The sequence below is a fragment of the Lethenteron reissneri genome, chromosome 28, assembly GCF_015708825.2.
Source record: "Lethenteron reissneri isolate LAM-NWPU_2019-01 chromosome 28, ASM1570882v1, whole genome shotgun sequence".
Classification (NCBI taxonomy): Eukaryota; Metazoa; Chordata; class Hyperoartia; order Petromyzontiformes; family Petromyzontidae; genus Lethenteron; species Lethenteron reissneri.
The window spans coordinates 3628494-3644612 of record NC_083806.1 but is presented as its reverse complement, the minus strand read 5'-3'; the positions used below and the strand labels follow the sequence as shown (position 1 = coordinate 3644612).

The window sequence follows — 16119 nt, the reverse complement described above, 5'->3', positions numbered from 1 at the left end:
GCTGCACACTCTTCCTGCACACTCTTCCTGCACACCCTTCCTGCACACTCTTGCTGCACACTCTTCCTGCACACTCTTCCTGCACACTCTTGCTGCACACTCTTCCTGCAAACTCCTCCTGCACACTCTTCCTGCACACTCTTGCTGCACACTCTTCCTGCAAACTTTTCCTGCACTCTCCTCCTGCACACTCTTGCTGCACACTTTTCCTGCACTCTCCTCCTGCACACTCTTCCTGCACACTCTTGCTGCACACTCTTCCTGCACACTCTTCCTGCACACTCTTGCTGCACACTTTTCCTGCACTCTCCTCCTGCACACTCTTCCTGCACACTCTTCCTGCACACTCTTCCTGCACACTCTTGCTGCACACTCTACCTGCACACTCTTCTTGCACACTCTTCCTGCACACTCTTGCTGCACACTCTTCCTGCACACTCTTCCTGCACACTCTTCCTGCACACTCTTGCTGCACACTCTTCCTGCACACTCTTCCTGCACACTCTTCCTGCACACTCTTCCTGCACACTCTTCCTGCACACTCTTCCTGCACACCACTCTTCCTGCACACTCTTGCTGCACACTCTTCCTGCACACTCTTCCTGCACACTCTTCCTGCACACTCTTGCTGCACACTCTTCCTGCACACTCTTGCTGCACACTCTACCTGCACACTCTTCCTGCACACTCTTGCTGCACACTCTTGCTGCACATTTTTCCGGCGCGTCCCACGAAGATCTCGCGCCGTGAGGGCAGCGAGCGCTGACGCATGGAAATAATTATTATTATTCTGTTTCAGCTTGAGATGAGCATTGCCCGTGTCATGAGTTCTAATTTAATTATGCATATTACCAGCACACTGCAGTGATTACAATTACCGCGGCATGGCAGACCCATTACGCTTTCGTGTGTTTGTGCTGAAAATATATACGAGGGGCGGGCAAGGAACTTGAGACGGAGACGCTCAACTATTCCGACGACGTACTCCGAGGCTCACGTGGAATGATCGAACTTTTTATTTATGCTCAGCAAGGTTGACACCGGACAGCGCTTGGACGGGAGGTCGCATCGGAATGCCGAGTGTGGCAGACTTGGTGGCCATAACTAGGACTTGTACAGTAATGGTTTCAATCCATCTGTGTGGAGCCCGCCACCTATGCATTGTGGGTTTTCTCAGGTTTCCTCCTTTTCAACGCCAAAAAACTCATTGATGGAATTGCTCACACATCACAAATTTCGCAGGACCACCCTGAACGAGGTCCTCGCCTGCAATGGTAAAGGGGGTTATCACCCAACTGTCGTTGATTACTGCAGCGTTAGCCGTAGAGATTGCGCACTCTATCGAAGGAGGCCATGAGCACGCGTGTACTCTTCTTCGGACCTCCTGTCGCGTGCGTACACGATGCCGAGGACATTCTCGCGACCACCCACTGCACTGCGCTGCACGCACATTTCGTGTGAAGCTATCGCGTATAAAAAAGAAAAATTGGTGCCTAATTTATCACATCCACAAAATTACCGTTGACAGAGAAATTGAACAGGCCGTCCGGCCGGGCTAATTGGGCCGTTCCTGCAGGGCGACATCATCGCCAGTGACGAACGCGTCGCTGTCTCTCTCTGTCTCTCTCCGTCATCCGTCTCGTGAGAGCGTACACACACGCTGGCACCCACGGAACCACGATCGCAGCACTGTAAGGTCATCGTTCCTTAGTGATTATAAACGCAGCTAAATTAATCATGCGACACGATGATTAACAGCTGTAAAGGCAAATGCCTATTCCCCACGGGAAGGCGTTTCACAAATCTGCGGCGCGTGTGCTCTGTTCCCTTCGGAGCTCTGCGGCGTGAGCGGCGGCTGCCAGCGGGTTCGCTCTGATCGTTCTCTCCAGGCTCTGTAAGTTGTTAGGAGAGCAAGGAGGTTGTGGGCCCACTTCAGCAGCGTAGTCATCGACAGTGCAGGTGTAGTGTGGTGAAAGTGGGCTCTGTGGGGGAAATTGCATTGGGGGAGGGCCCCAATTTCATTCCCTGCACAAGGGCCCGTACCGAACGTGCTACGCCACTTAACCCATTTGTATAGTTTTTCAAGTGTTTACCTCTCGTCCATGCGATGTTTTCTCCAGATACCATACCCTGGTTTTCCACCAACTTTCAAACTGCTTGTTGAGAAATTTACCAGTTTTCAGTTTCATTTATTTGGTATAGTCCTGGTGAGGCATTCGGCTCTTGAATCGGGTGCAACCGCAACAAACAAAAAACAAAAACATGAACAAGAAAACATCTTAAAGTGACCAAACATCCCAATGCAGGATTCTCTTGAAAATGGATCATGAGGCTCGGTGAGATTATTCTGGATAAGTTAAACGCGCTGCGGATAAACTGACGCTGCCATCGCGGCTGGAATTGTGCGAGCGTTTCGAATGTCCACTCTGCCTGCATCGAGTCGGGTGACAGTTTCACCAGCCACCCAGGCCAATCACATTATCCTGTTTAATGGGGCTGTAAAGAAATGAAAGCTCATTAAGGTATTTCTATAAATAATACCAAATGCCCGCCGTTGTTATGCAACTCCTTTGCCCTGCAGCCGAGTGCTTCCACAGCTGTCCGACCGAGAACGCGTCCAGAATTAAAGTGGGCCCTGTTGTCCGCACACCGCAGACACGCGCCGTACTCTACTGCATACGCCCGAACGCGCAGAACACGACCGGACATTATTAGGCCTCTTCTTGGTTCTTTCGGTAAAGTCACGTAGAAGGGAAGTAATAAAATAATAAAAATAAAACATAATAAAATAACATAATTCTCACGACGTTTCGGCCACAACGCAAGCAGCCGTCCTTCTACGTGACTTTATCGAAAGAACCAAGAAGATGAATCCCTGCAGTCACGAAAGCTTTAAATCGAAATTATTAGGCCTCTTCCTGCAGCAGTTGCGTGGCTCATGTATCCTACAAAGATCCCCCGTGTAGCCTTTAACAGACTGTTGTGGCGAGTGCCGTTTGTGAGCGCCTGTGCAGGCCGGAAACGTCACGCGAGGGGGGTGGTGTGGCCAACACCATGCTGGGCCACTTTCTACTCCTCAGTGTCGATTTTTACGCATCAACCTAGGGGTAGTGGCCCAGGACCGGGTTTAAATATTCGCCACTGATGTTGGCCACGAGCAGGAATTGAATTCGGGTTGCTGGGTTCGTAGCGCAGTGCACTGCAGTGCGCTAACCACTGCACTACCGCTCCCTGTATAAATTATACTCACACACAGGCACGATGTTTAGACGGCCGTTGTATGTCATCTGCCGCTTTTGACACGTTTCACATGAATTGTACACCTGCAATTAATTAATTCTCTACCGACTCTTTTCTCCCTCCGAATGTGCTCTGCGTCTACCACACTGTGCGTACACGTGCGTGCTTGCTCACACACAAAGTTGCACCGTGTAGCCTACTTTACTTTTCTCTCAGAGCAATTGGTGTTAGTGAGCACCTCTTCAGGCAATAATGGTGCACAAAGTGGTGGTGTGGCCAGCGCTATGGCTGGGCTAGTTTTCTCTCCCCAAGAGTAATGGCTACACACTGCACCAGGGACGTATTCGAGTCTGAGTTGGCTTAGGGAATGCCCTGGACTATTTCACTTACACCGTAATTCACCAATGATATCGGCCATGGTAAGGAATCAAACACCGATGGTGCGGTTCGCAGCGCAGCGCGCTAACCATCGCACCACCACTCCTGTACACTTTTCAAAACGTACGCTCACACACGTGCAAATGACAGAGGACGTTTCCACTTGGCAAGCCGCACCTGCGGAGTGTCGGTGCTGTGACCACGTGTTGGCTTCGCTGGAAGTGTCCCCGCTGTGAATGAAACGCGACCTTAAATGTCACGCAACATCGCTGATAAATTGTCGCCGCTTGTGGCAGGCACTGCCTTTGCAGGACGACGTCCGGGCTTGACGAAGGATATGGGACGTCGCACGTAGAATTGCGCGGGGCATTGCGCCATCGGCTCTTGCATTCGCACGATTCTGGACGCGACGTTGATGGCCCTGCTGCCCTTCCAGCTAATTGAAAGCTCAAGCTGCCGTCGCTGTAATGTGGCGAGAGTGCTTCCTGGGCCTTCTTTGCAGCCCCAACTCGGCACATCCTCGTAAGGCAACTCCGTGGGGGAATGGACGAGCGGCGTGTTTTTTTGTTTGTGACTTCTGCCGCTGATTTTAACGATTTCCAACCGAGGCTGAAAGCGTGTTGCATTAGTGGTGTCCGTCCATCGTCCACCTGTAACGGGAAAGCGCCAAAACACTCGTAAATATCAGCAAATATAAATGAAACTTTAGTCTAGAGTTGCGTTGCTCTTAGAGACTGACGATAATTGAAAACGGGGAAAATTGATAAAATTGTTGCCAAAAACTTGGAGACACAAACCAGAGCCAACGTGATTTTCGCTGACAGTTTAGGGAAAATATTCCGTACCGGTTATTAAATACTTCTGAAGAATGATAATAGGTTTTCCCCTTTTTTCTGGCAACAAAACAGTTGTGTTAAGATGTTAAAACACCAAACTGAAACTTTTTACAAGGAATCATGTCTGCATTAACCACAATGCTTGTGGTTAGAATGCAAACAAAAAACATACTCTGATAATATATGTATTGTCCTTGAAACTGATTGGTCCACACCAGAGACGGCTTTCTTTTGATCCTCGTCTCAAACGGTGTTAGACCAGAGGACGCCAAAAGGTGTACAGCTCAAAGACAAAACACTATCAGAGTAATGCGAGCTCGGGGTGAGAAAGCTGTCTGGTATGGACCAATCAGTTTCAAAGACAATGCATATATTATCAGACAAACTCACACGGGAAAGTGTTATTATATAATCTATGCTTATGCATGATATTTCGTGAATTGCTTTTTAGGGTATTTCACGCTTTCAAAGCCCAACTTTTCACGTGAATATTTTTCTTTATTTTAATTGAGTGTAATAATGGTCTCTGCATCACGGTGCCACTTCTCATGATGCAGTGTAGCAGTGACATCTGATGATTTTACTTTGTAGGTATTTTTTTATTCACTTCGAAGGGTTGGTTCGCTGCTCAATGTCTGCTCGTGGGAAACCTTTCGATGTCAATTCACAACTGTTCATTTGCCACAAATCCCAATTCTGTCTGAGCCCCATGGCATGAAGTACGATCTCCAACTACAAAGCAGTCAATCTCATTGCCCTCTATCTCTGAATCAGGGCCCTGCTATGTGTTTTACTGGTAGGAACCTCCTGGTTACACCAGCCCACAGGGGATTATTGTGTCCGTCGTGCAGAGAGGGGCTGGTGGGGAGGGAGGGGCTGGGTGGGGAGGGTGGGGAGGGGCCTGGGTGGGGAGGGTGGGGCTGGGTGGGGGGTGGGAGGGGTGGGGCTGGGTGGGGAGGGGCTGGTCACCCCGTGGTGCCCTTATAAAACTCAACGTTTAACCTACTCACGCCGGCTTGTGCCCGCTCTCACAGTCGGGCATATTTGCGGAATACACCACGCCGCTGTTGACCCTGGCCATTGACCGAGCAACCCAACGTTCCTACCAGCTCCCTCCGCAGGAATGTGTTCTGTTGTAAGGCAGTGTTAATGACGAGCATTGCGAGATTTTTGTTTATTTTCAAGGAGTGCCGAACACTGCGATGGGCGTCTGTACAAACCTGGTGGATGCACTGGACTAAGTCTGCCCGGCAGTGACAGCGAGTGGCGCTGGTGGCAACGCGGCATTGCGCGTTCGGGCTTGGCAGACCCACAGCACCGCTCGATCGCTCACCCTCCACTCGCTCACCCGCCCACCGCTCGCTCACCACCTGCTCACCACCCACTCCCTCACCACCCGCTCACCCTCCCACCGCTTACTCACCACCTGCTCACCACCCTCTCTCTCTCACCACCAGCTCGCCCTCCAATTGAGAGAATTCCCCGTAGACGCCTTACACGACACCGACACAATATTATATGCAGTGCGTGCCGTGCGTAGATTTATGGCAACACTGTAAAATTCTTAAATATTTAACAATGTTATTATGACCTAGGGAACATTTTTTAAAAATTCAATAACACTTGTACAGCAGGTGAAAATAACACCGGATTAGAAAAAAAATGTAGTCAAAAATGTTAACACGGGTAAACTAATTAGGCGAAACTCGAAGTGTGTGTATTAATTGTGTAGCCGTAATCGCTTTGGTGGGGCTGGGGAGAATTCTGTGGCGACCACGCCGGGTCCCGAGAAGCGGTTGGGTTCTTTTGGTGACCTTTAAAAACAAACCGCGGCGTCACTTCACGCGCCCGCGGGCTGCTTTTCGGGGACGGTGCCGTCAGCAGCTGTCATCGGACGGCGAGCCTCCGAGCCTGTTGGAAAGTAAATAAAATGAACCAGCAGCGTCAACAGGAGGAGGAGAGGGTGGCAAGAAGAAAACAAACCACGATTTAAAGCTTTCGTGACTGCAGGGATTCATCTTCTTGGTTCTTTCGGTAAAGTCATCGACAGACCTGTTCTTCACCTGAGGACGGCTGCTTGCGTTGTGGCCGAAGCGTCGTGAGAATTATTTTATTATGTTTTATTTTTATTATTTTACTATTTCCATTCTACGTGACTTTACCGAAAGAACCAAGAAGAAAAAAACAAACCACCCAATGCCGGAATCCGGCCTCTTCGCTCGGATCTGAGCAGAGCCTGAGTTTGGCTCGTCGGTGGCGTGGACTTGTGGAGGGGATTTTTGGGGTTGAGGGGACCCCCTTCCCTGCACCCACAACGCTCTTCAGCAACGGGCAATGAGTTCGTTCATTGATTACATCCACAATGGACAATTTAGTCCGACGGTTAACAACAAAGCACATTGTATACACGTGTCACATGTTAACAACAAAAGTGCAAAGGTTATGACAGGTCAAGCTTATCGTATATCACACGTTCTTTTTGTTGGTGTAATGTATTGATCTCGGTTGGAAAATCATCCACGGTGTTTCGACGGAGCTCGTTACAGGAATTATTGGCAGTACGGTACGCGATGCAGTATTGTCCCGTATCGCAATGTACATGTGCACAGATGTATACGGTATCTTGAATGTTAAGCCGAAGCGTACATGCGCTCGATCGACGGAGCCCTCCCTGTGTTTTGCGACGACGAGCTGCGGGTGGTGCGGTGCACAGGTCCTGAGCGAGGCTTCGTGTAATGACACGTGACCCCTGCAGGGCGACCTTGTTTAAAAGGCGGGGGTGGGTGGGGGAGGGGTCAGACATCCACTCACGCAGGGCATGACATTCAGTATGAAACTTTAAACAAATATTAAACGCGAAACAGAACGAGTAACGATGTAATCTGCCGCTGTCGACCGTGCACTCTGCTCCGGCTGTCACCTCCTCGGTCCACAAGGAAAGGCTGAGACGCCCATCGATTTATTGTGCTTTTTTTTGTTATTAGGGGCCGTCCATAAATGACGTCACGCACCTAGGGGGGTGGGTGGGGATCAGACATTTGTGACGATGTGTGACGAGGGGGGGGGGGGTGAGAAACGTCACATCAAAATGCGCAACTTTAAATAAATATAATCAACACGTTTTAATTATAGATTTGAAGTTTTCGTGACTGCAAGGATCCATAGTCTGTTTTTTTCGGTGGTCATTTTTTTAAAAAAAATTTCTACGTGACTTTACCGATAAACCCAAAGATTACAACACGTTCTACTTAATTAAATAGACTTTTTGAATAAATGTTTTCTCCTACAACATCAGAGTGCAGCGCCACATTAAATACGCACTACAATGACAATAGTTTAAAGCGATTTGAAGCATGTTTTATTTTGAGGAGGGGGGGGCAGAGCTTTGTGACGTCATATTTGAGGGGGGGGGGTCTGACTTTTTGTGACTCCGTGTGACGAGGAGGGGGGGGGAGGGTCAAAAATCGTTCAAAATTGCGTGACGTCATTTATGGACGGCCCCTTATAAGAGTTTATAAGGATGGTTAGGGTTGACCCTTCAGCAAGGAGGGGAGCGGGGGGTGGGGGCTCGACCTGCCTACAGGCCCACTGACACTGCGGGCCTCGTGACACGGGGGACGTGACGCACGCACGCCGTGGAGAGGCTGCTGCGTCCACGTCGCAGCGGGTCTGCTTCAGGACCGGAGGGAGCCTTCCTGCTGCGGTGACCTCTGCTGCGACTTTCGCCACGATGGCTTGGCGGACCTGTGTAAGTCGTGCGTCCCATTTACGTCATTGTCGCGGTCACAAGTCGAGAAGGACGGCGCGAGTGTTGCGGGTTTGTGCCGAGTCTCCCTAATGGTGCCGCCGCTGCATCTGACGCAGTCCTTTTAGGGATTCGCGCCCCTTCATGGTTGGAGTCACCGATGGCTTCACAGAGATCCACAGGCCCCAAATCTCCGTTGAAGTTGTTTCTTTGCACTTAGTGCGATATTTTTAAAATGTGAAATTCACCCACTCCCCACCCCCCCCCCCCGCCCCCCGAACGAATATATTTATTTCCCCACTCCCATTTATATTTCAACTTCGCTATCAACCTCGCGTCGTGAGATGAGCAAAAATATCTATTTGCATCTCTACAGCTAGCAATGTATCACCCTGTGCCAGAGAAGGTTGCTGTCTTTCAGGAGTCACCTCAGCAGGCCTCTTTATCCCAGGCCGACGCCCACGGTCTACAAAGAATGTCCGTTGCATGTCACCCAAACCGAAAATGTAAAGTCACAAAGCTGGAATAAGCCAATTTTAAGTGAAGAGCTAATTCAATGTGTAAATTTAAATTTCGTGCCGTCGTCGGTGACGAGAAGGGAGGACCATCAAACTCACAACTGCGGAGAAGCCGGTGTCATCGCAGGCGGCCGAAACCCGGCTTCGAATTCAGGGTCTTGGCATTGCCCTCTCAGTGCTGAGGAATTTACTGAGCCATCCGGCCAGCTCCAAGAGTGGTTCCCTGTCGATGCGTTGCAGCTAATGGTTCAGTAGCAGCGGGAATGCGCGTGATAATCTGTGCTGGCGCGGGGTTAGAGGGTGTCGCAAAAGCTTTATCGCGTTCTAAACTGGGAAACCCATCTTGTTAGTGGTTGCCGGTCAGCCTTCTGCTCGAGGTCTCTTTTAGGGAAATTAAAAGAGAGCTATCCTTTGCGTGGCATCGGCGCCACTCTGCTCCACGGTGAATTATTGATGGACTTCATCGGGCCGTTGGCACATCTCGTATATCATATTTGGCTCTTTATTTAACTGAGTAAGTTGGCTGCTGGCTAGGAAAAAAAATGACGTCGTCTCGAGCAACTGGCGGGCATTGTGTGCGCGTCTTTTCACGCTGCGGCCGAGTGGAGAATGTTAAGGAGGTGTAAGCTCATCCCGGCTGTTAATTTACAATTCAGGAGTGCCGTGTCTCTGCTGGATGTTTAGTTAGCGGCGTGGTTTTTTAATGGACGTCGGCCCCAAAAAGTGCATCAGACAAAGACAACGTTCCCCCGCGTAGCCGTACAGGCTGTTTGGGCTGGTGCTGCTCATGAGCATCAACGGAGGCTGGCAAGGCTGCATTTGTCTCCCCGGTGCTGATGATTACACCCCGCTCCCAGGTACTTCATTTAAGAATGAATCGACCTCAGGGAGGACCAGGATCGGTTCAGATATAACCACCGCTGATGTTGGCTGTGGCCGTCGGGTTCGTAGCGTGGTGCGCTCAGCGCTTCACCGCCGCTCCCCTACCGAGGCGCGCGCACACACGCACGCTCGTGTCACGTCCACACCGCTCTGTCCCACCCGCGGTGGTCAACAAGAGATAAGGTTTCAGCACCGCTCGCCGCTCGGTTTCCGTTATCGGTTAGCCAAGGCGTCGCACGACTGTTATCGGCGAGCTGGTAGCAGTGTCACGTCCCTGCCATTGTTGGTCAGCATCCATGTCATCAGTTATCAGGTCACTCAGATCTGCTACCACTGCACTCGTGAAATGTTTTTTTGGGGGGTTATCTGCATCATCGGTAGGCAACGGAGAGCGGTGCCCCTTAACCGCGGGGTAGCGAGATCCGGATCGTTGGCAGGGCAAGGACGGGGCAGATGGTTCCGCCGCTACCTTCGAAGAATGTCTGGCATTTTATTTCCATTGATGTGGAAATTGAGCCGAAAAGCTGACTGCCCAGAACAACGTGTGCCCGTGCATTCGGCTACAGTTGGACACACAGTTCAGCTTTGAGTGTTTGGAATAAAGAGGAGGGGGACACGGAGGGTTTAAAGGGAGAGGAGGTGCCTGTGAGGTTCATAGTGAAGGACGTGGAGAATAGGGGAGTGATAGTGTGGCAGTTAGCGCACTTCGCTACGAACCCGGCGACCAGAGTTCTAATCCGGCTCACAACCAACACCAGTGATGGTTATTTGTCCCGGTCCTAGGTCGACTCACCCTCAATGTGTACCGAGTACGATATGTACAGATCGCCACTAGGGAGACAAAGGGGCCGGGCGTGGTGCTGGCCGCCCACCCCCTTGTGTGCCGTGCTGGCCTTCGTCGGTGTTCACTAACAGCACTGGGCCTAACAGTCTGTCCAAGCTGTGGTGAAGAATGGGAGCAAGAGAGGAAGGCTCTGGGATGGAGACGTTGAAATCCACTGGTATAGAAGAGGGCGTCTTATCCGCGTTATCGGCGAGCAGATAAGGAGGTATCTGTGTCATTAACTTGCTCGTGTGAACACAACTGTTCTGACTGCCGCAGCCGCTACTGAGGAAGCACAGTGCTGAGAGCAGATATCGCCAGGATGCCGTTCGTGCAATACTGTGCATTAAAAGTTTGCCGCGAACGAAAGAGGCATTGTTGATACCAACAATCCGGCCTTTCAAATAATGCTCAACTCCGAACGCGAGGGCAAATTAATGGATGTACCACTTCGGGACAAGATGTCTCGTGAACAAAATGTTGTACGACTAAATATGCATATGCACTTTAGAAACATATGCTCGTGGTTTTTGGACCATCACAGTTTGCTCATTGTGAACAATACTGCATCTGCACAGCTGTGAAGCCCATTTGGGAACAGAGCACGATTATTTATTTGGAGTCATTTCAAATGAGTCCAAGACGTACGCTTCCCGTCCCGTTTGTAAATAAAAAATAATAATTCTAGGTTCATGTTACCAGTAACCCTATATAGCTAATTATAACATTGGCATGAATAACAAAGGCCTGCCAATTAAAAACGAAATCATCACGAGCCCCAGCTCTTGTATTGCGTCACACGTGTGCACAGTCGCGAACGCCAAGGGAACGGCGCCAGCCGACGTGCGTTGTTGCTGTTATTGGAAACGGCGACGACATCTCATTATAGTGCGGAGCGCAAAGCCACCATCTCCTGCGCGACGCATCTCTTCTGCGGCCGAATGGCGCGTGATGAAAGGCAAAGGCGCACACGACGACCCCGCCGCCGTTTCAGGTCTGTCGCCAGGGTGGCGAGACAGCTTCACCTCCGCCCTTGACCTCACTGACCTTCCAGACGAACCGCGGATCATTTGGGAGGCGACCCGAGTGGCACTCGACGACTGTGGTCGGTGACGCTGCGACTGCTTTAATGAGCACAGCCTTTCGAGCGCGAGCCCAAATCGACGGGCAGTGACGGTGGCGAGGTCACCGCTTCTGCGCCTCGGCAGCGAATAACAACCAGTGGCGTGCCCATGGTCGCGTGGGCCCTTGGTGCAAGGTATAAAGTGAGGAGGAGGCCCTGTCCGCCAACTCCCCCCCCCCCCTCCAGCTCGTTATCGACTGCCACCTGGGCCCCACCGGATCTTGGGGCCCCAGTGCAGTTGCACCGCTTGCACACTCGTTTGCTATGCCACTGACTTTTATCTAACCCCACCTGATCCCCTCTGAACTCAACAGGCCCCACCTGTTGACCCCCACTGGCACCGAATCACACAGGATCTAGACGAGGTCCCTTGGTAAATTTGCAGCGAACGAAACTTGTTTGGAATTACAGTATCCCATTAGCAATGTGACATTGTGTGTTGTATTTATGTTGGTGTTGCTCATTGAGATGATTAACCAACAACAATATTGTATTACCCTTTGTCAATCCATGACTGGATGAGATCCTTCCCACTCTGCTTCGAGCGTAGGGGGGTTGTTTGCACCTCCGATTAGCACGGTTGGCTACTACGTACGGTGTGAAAGAAGTTCAATGGACAGTACATAAACATATGTACGTTTGACCGTGCGTCACCATGCAAGGCGGAGTGCGGTTGGCGAAGGGGTGTTCGCCTAGGACCGGTTCAGATATCACTCGCCACCGATGTTGGTCGTGAGCAAATATGCATTATGGCTTGCACGGGTCTTGAAAACCTCACCCCTGGAACCACGTAATCATCTTGTACGTGTACTCCCCCCCCACCCCCTCCCATATATCTTTCGTTAGGCGTTTGAAATATTCAGCAGGGCTACAATTGTAATGTTTAATGTTGTCAGCCATTTCACGGAATTCGGGGTGGTAGTTGAGTGGCTTAGTCCACTTGTTCCACCAGAACATGCATGACGTATTGGGCGGTCATCAGTGATGTACGTCTGACGGCTTGCACCTCGCCGCATTCGCGATTTGGTGAGACCTTGATCTTCCAATTTGCGGAGGAAATATCCACACCTTCTGCCGGACGCCGGTTGAGAGTGGTCCCTACTGTGGCCAGGGCGGAGAGAAACCACGGCTCTTCCTTCCTCAGCAACTAATGCAGGCAGTGTCTGCAGCGGTGCGTGACGACCACCGCTCGCTCGCTCGCTCTGACGCCGTATCGCGCGGATACTCTTTGTGCCCGGCTTAAAACGAGAAATAAATGCAGACACTGTACACGTTAGAGCCATTAATCCCACAAACACGGGTACTTAGCTAACTCTAAGCTTTTGTGCAGAACTCGACCTGTCAAATGTGCTCCTCTGAAACTACAGAGATAAGACCGACCCACGGGTCGGACCTCGACACGGAAACTCGGAAGGCCGCGGCGGGCGGCGGCCTTTGATGTGCAAATGCGCGAGAGCGGGCAGCGGCGTGCGAGCCGGCCCGTATCTCCGGCGTCCAGGGCAGGCGCTGCTGCGTCTGTGGATTCATCCGTGACCTCGCCGATAAATAATTAAAGAGCCGCGAGACGGTCGCGCTGTCGTGCGGGGATCACAAGGGAATGGCTGAGCAGAAGAGAACGCGCGCTGTATTTCGACGTGCGTAACGCCGCGATACGGACTTTGAACGGCGGTAGTTCTGCGGCCCGTTGCTATTGCCGCGCCTGCGTCCGTTTGAACGTCGAGGTTGGTGAAGGCAGTCCGCCAAGGCGGAGACATTGCGCGAGCGTCACGTGTGCACTCCGCACGAAAATATTACGTTTTGTCTTTGTGTGCGTGTGATGTCAATTATTTACACCCAGGAATGACCTCACTGGGTCTCAAGAGTATTGACGAGGAGGGCCCTGATCCATTGGCCAATTCCATGGATGAATACCTGCAGGTGCGAAATGGCTTGTTACATTGGAGGGCCAGTTAGAGATGGCAATGGCTTGAGGATGCACTCATCCAGCAGTGGATTGCTCGTGACAGATGATGATCGGTTGAATTCTTTTTACAATGGGGGGAAATGTGAGCGTTATTGAGTCATCTAAACAAGCTAAAGACGAGTCGAGGAAGAAAGAGGCCTGAATATTGTCAGCTCGGTCTGTGCGGGTCGATGACTCGCAAAATATGTATGCACCCGGCACACCACGTTCTATGGCCATGGCTCTGGGTATAAGGCAATAATCAGCGAAGGAACAGCATATTTTGCAAATGTAAGAAGCAATCGCCATAGGGTAGATTCATATGAATGTGGTGTTCCCAGCACTGGTTCAGGACTATAATAGGGAGTTTGAGAATCGCCTCAATTCTCATTTGAGCAACAACAAAACAATTACTGCAGACTTTTTAACAATCATAAAACTGCATTGTATTTTAATTTGCTGTGTGCACGATGTAGGCGCGGGGCTGAGGCCGTTAATTTTCCACCGGTGTCACGCGAGCCCCGAGCGCGTGACACCGCGTGCTCGTAGCACGTGACCGCGCCAGGCAGGCAGGGCGCCTCCCGACTCCACTGCGCCTCCGAGCAACTCTTTGCAGACTTTCGTGCCTCCGAGCTCCTGTGCTCTGCCATCTGTGCGTTCGACGATATGTATTTATCCTCTCTTTCCGTTTTTTGCTGTTGTTGTTACACATTACGAATGCGCGCGCAAACGCGCACCCGGGCGCACTCGTGCGGACGCGCGCGCCCCGTTGCTCGCTCCACTCGCTCGCCACGCGCGCTGCTCTCCCACCTTGAAGGTTGCATGAGCCGCAGCTGCTGGAGAGCAGGGCGCTCGCTCCTGTGTCTTTGCGTGTGAACACCCCCGGCGGAGGGCACGCGCTGATGCGCGAACCCGTGCTGAGTGGGGTGGCGGGCCAAGCGGTTGGCGCGCTGCGAGTTCGATTCCCGCTCACGGACACTAACACCGGTGATGATTATCCGAACCGATCCCTGGGGCTCCCTTAGATCGACTCAGCCTCGAGTGAGTACATGGTGCGATGTGTAAATACATTGCCACTCGGGAGACAAAGGCGGCCGGGCGTGGTGTTCGCCACCTACCCCCTCGTGTGCCGTGCCGGCCTTCATAGGCTGTCGCTAAAAGCACTTGCACCAACAGCCTGTTAAGGCTATTAGGGGGATATTTGTCTTTGTGTATGCATGGATCCTGTGTGGTACGCGCTGTGCAAGAAAATTGGTAATTTTTTTTAGGGTTAGCAATGGACCGTGGGTCCAGAAAGGTTTGGAACCATTGCTGTAGAATTAAGCTTAATTTCGTGTTCAGCAGTGGTAGTGGGCCTTCTCTAGGTTGACTCGGCCGAAAACAGTTCAGTGCAGCTCATAGTGAAGGTGTGCCAACAGCTCTGCTGGGGAGACAAACGCTGGCTAACAATGCCCGGCCACACCATCCTGCTATCACATCACGCAGGGCACGAGCGGTGCTCAACAAACACCGCTTGGCCCAAAGCTATCTGATCGACCTGCAAGGGGAAACGCTCTCACCCAGCACGTGGAGCGAAACGTCGTACCCAATGCCGAAACAAACACTCAGTGGGTACGACCCGTGAAGTACATCTTAGAGCTGTACGGCACTGCCGTGCAGCGTTAGCAAAGAGGCGTGCGTGCAGGGCGCGCTATTAGCAATCGCGGCGCTTGCCGCTCGCCTAATTGTTCTTCTTATCCTCGCGGAAAGTCCCAGCTCTCTCCCTGCCGCGAATAATTAATCACGCGGCCTGCATGCCAAATCATCCTCGGCGCGTCTCTTTAACCACCGCGCGCGGCGCAGCCGTGCCGAGCAGGGGCCACCGCATTTCGCGTCGGGGCCCTCTCGACGGTGATTGGTGACGGCGGCGAGCGGGGGCCCTTGGCCGTGCGGGGGCCGCGTGCCGATCGGGCTGCTCTAAGTAACAAAAAAGACAAACAGTTGCGCCGCTTCTCGCCTCGGTGGTGCCGTATTAATGGGTGGCAGATGGCGAATTGCACAAAATGATCGCTCTTCCACGCTGCAAGTCATACAATCAGCCGCTCCCCCCCCGCCCGCTCGGCCCCTTCCTCTCTCTCTCCGAGAGTTGCGTTCGAATAGCCGTCGACGTGGCTGCACTCCACGCAGGAGGTGCACAGCTCCCCCCCCCCCCCCCCGATGGCGCTGGTGCAAGCCGGTGCGTCCCTTAATTACCGCCGCTCTCGGTTTGTGCCGCGTTCTGGAGGCGCATTGAAATCACGCTCATTAGAGACCCAGCAGTTGCCGGGGGGGTGGTGGTGGTGGTGGCGACCTCCTGCTGGGAGACGCATTGGGATGGCCGTGTGCAGGGCTCTGCGTGGGTCGCCCTGCTACCGAACACGGGCACCGGGTGAAGAGGGGGGGGGGAGGGGTGAGAAATCCGAGACCAAGTCTCCAGGCGGCGCACGACGGCACTACCCCGCGGTGATTGCTGCGCACCCCTTGCACCTGACCAACACGTTGCGCCGGTGATTTTGTTTCTAGCGTTTTGCGTTGTTTTTTGTTATTGAAGCGAGCACGATTGAAAGCCTTGCCACTTGAAACCGGGAAATCAGTCGGTAGATATATTCAAGTC

General features: G+C 52.0%; 1 protein-coding gene and 1 long non-coding RNA gene across 12 annotated transcripts in view; one reads left to right on the top strand and one right to left on the bottom strand.

Moving 5' to 3' along the window:
- Positions 1 to 16119, top strand: part of RIMBP2 (RIMS binding protein 2) — a 96811-nt gene that overhangs the window by 23471 nt on the left and 57221 nt on the right. The window lies entirely within an intron of this gene.
- Positions 2840 to 7438, bottom strand: LOC133348861 (uncharacterized). 2 transcript variants are annotated; one of them, XR_009755842.1, is made up of 4 exons: positions 7375 to 7438; positions 7101 to 7215; positions 5675 to 6365; positions 2840 to 4268 (listed from the first exon to the last, which is right to left on the bottom strand). It is a non-coding gene; the product is annotated as an uncharacterized LOC133348861 (long non-coding RNA). The 2 variants fall into 2 exon arrangements; XR_009755841.1 differs by having other exon boundaries at positions 7101 to 7412.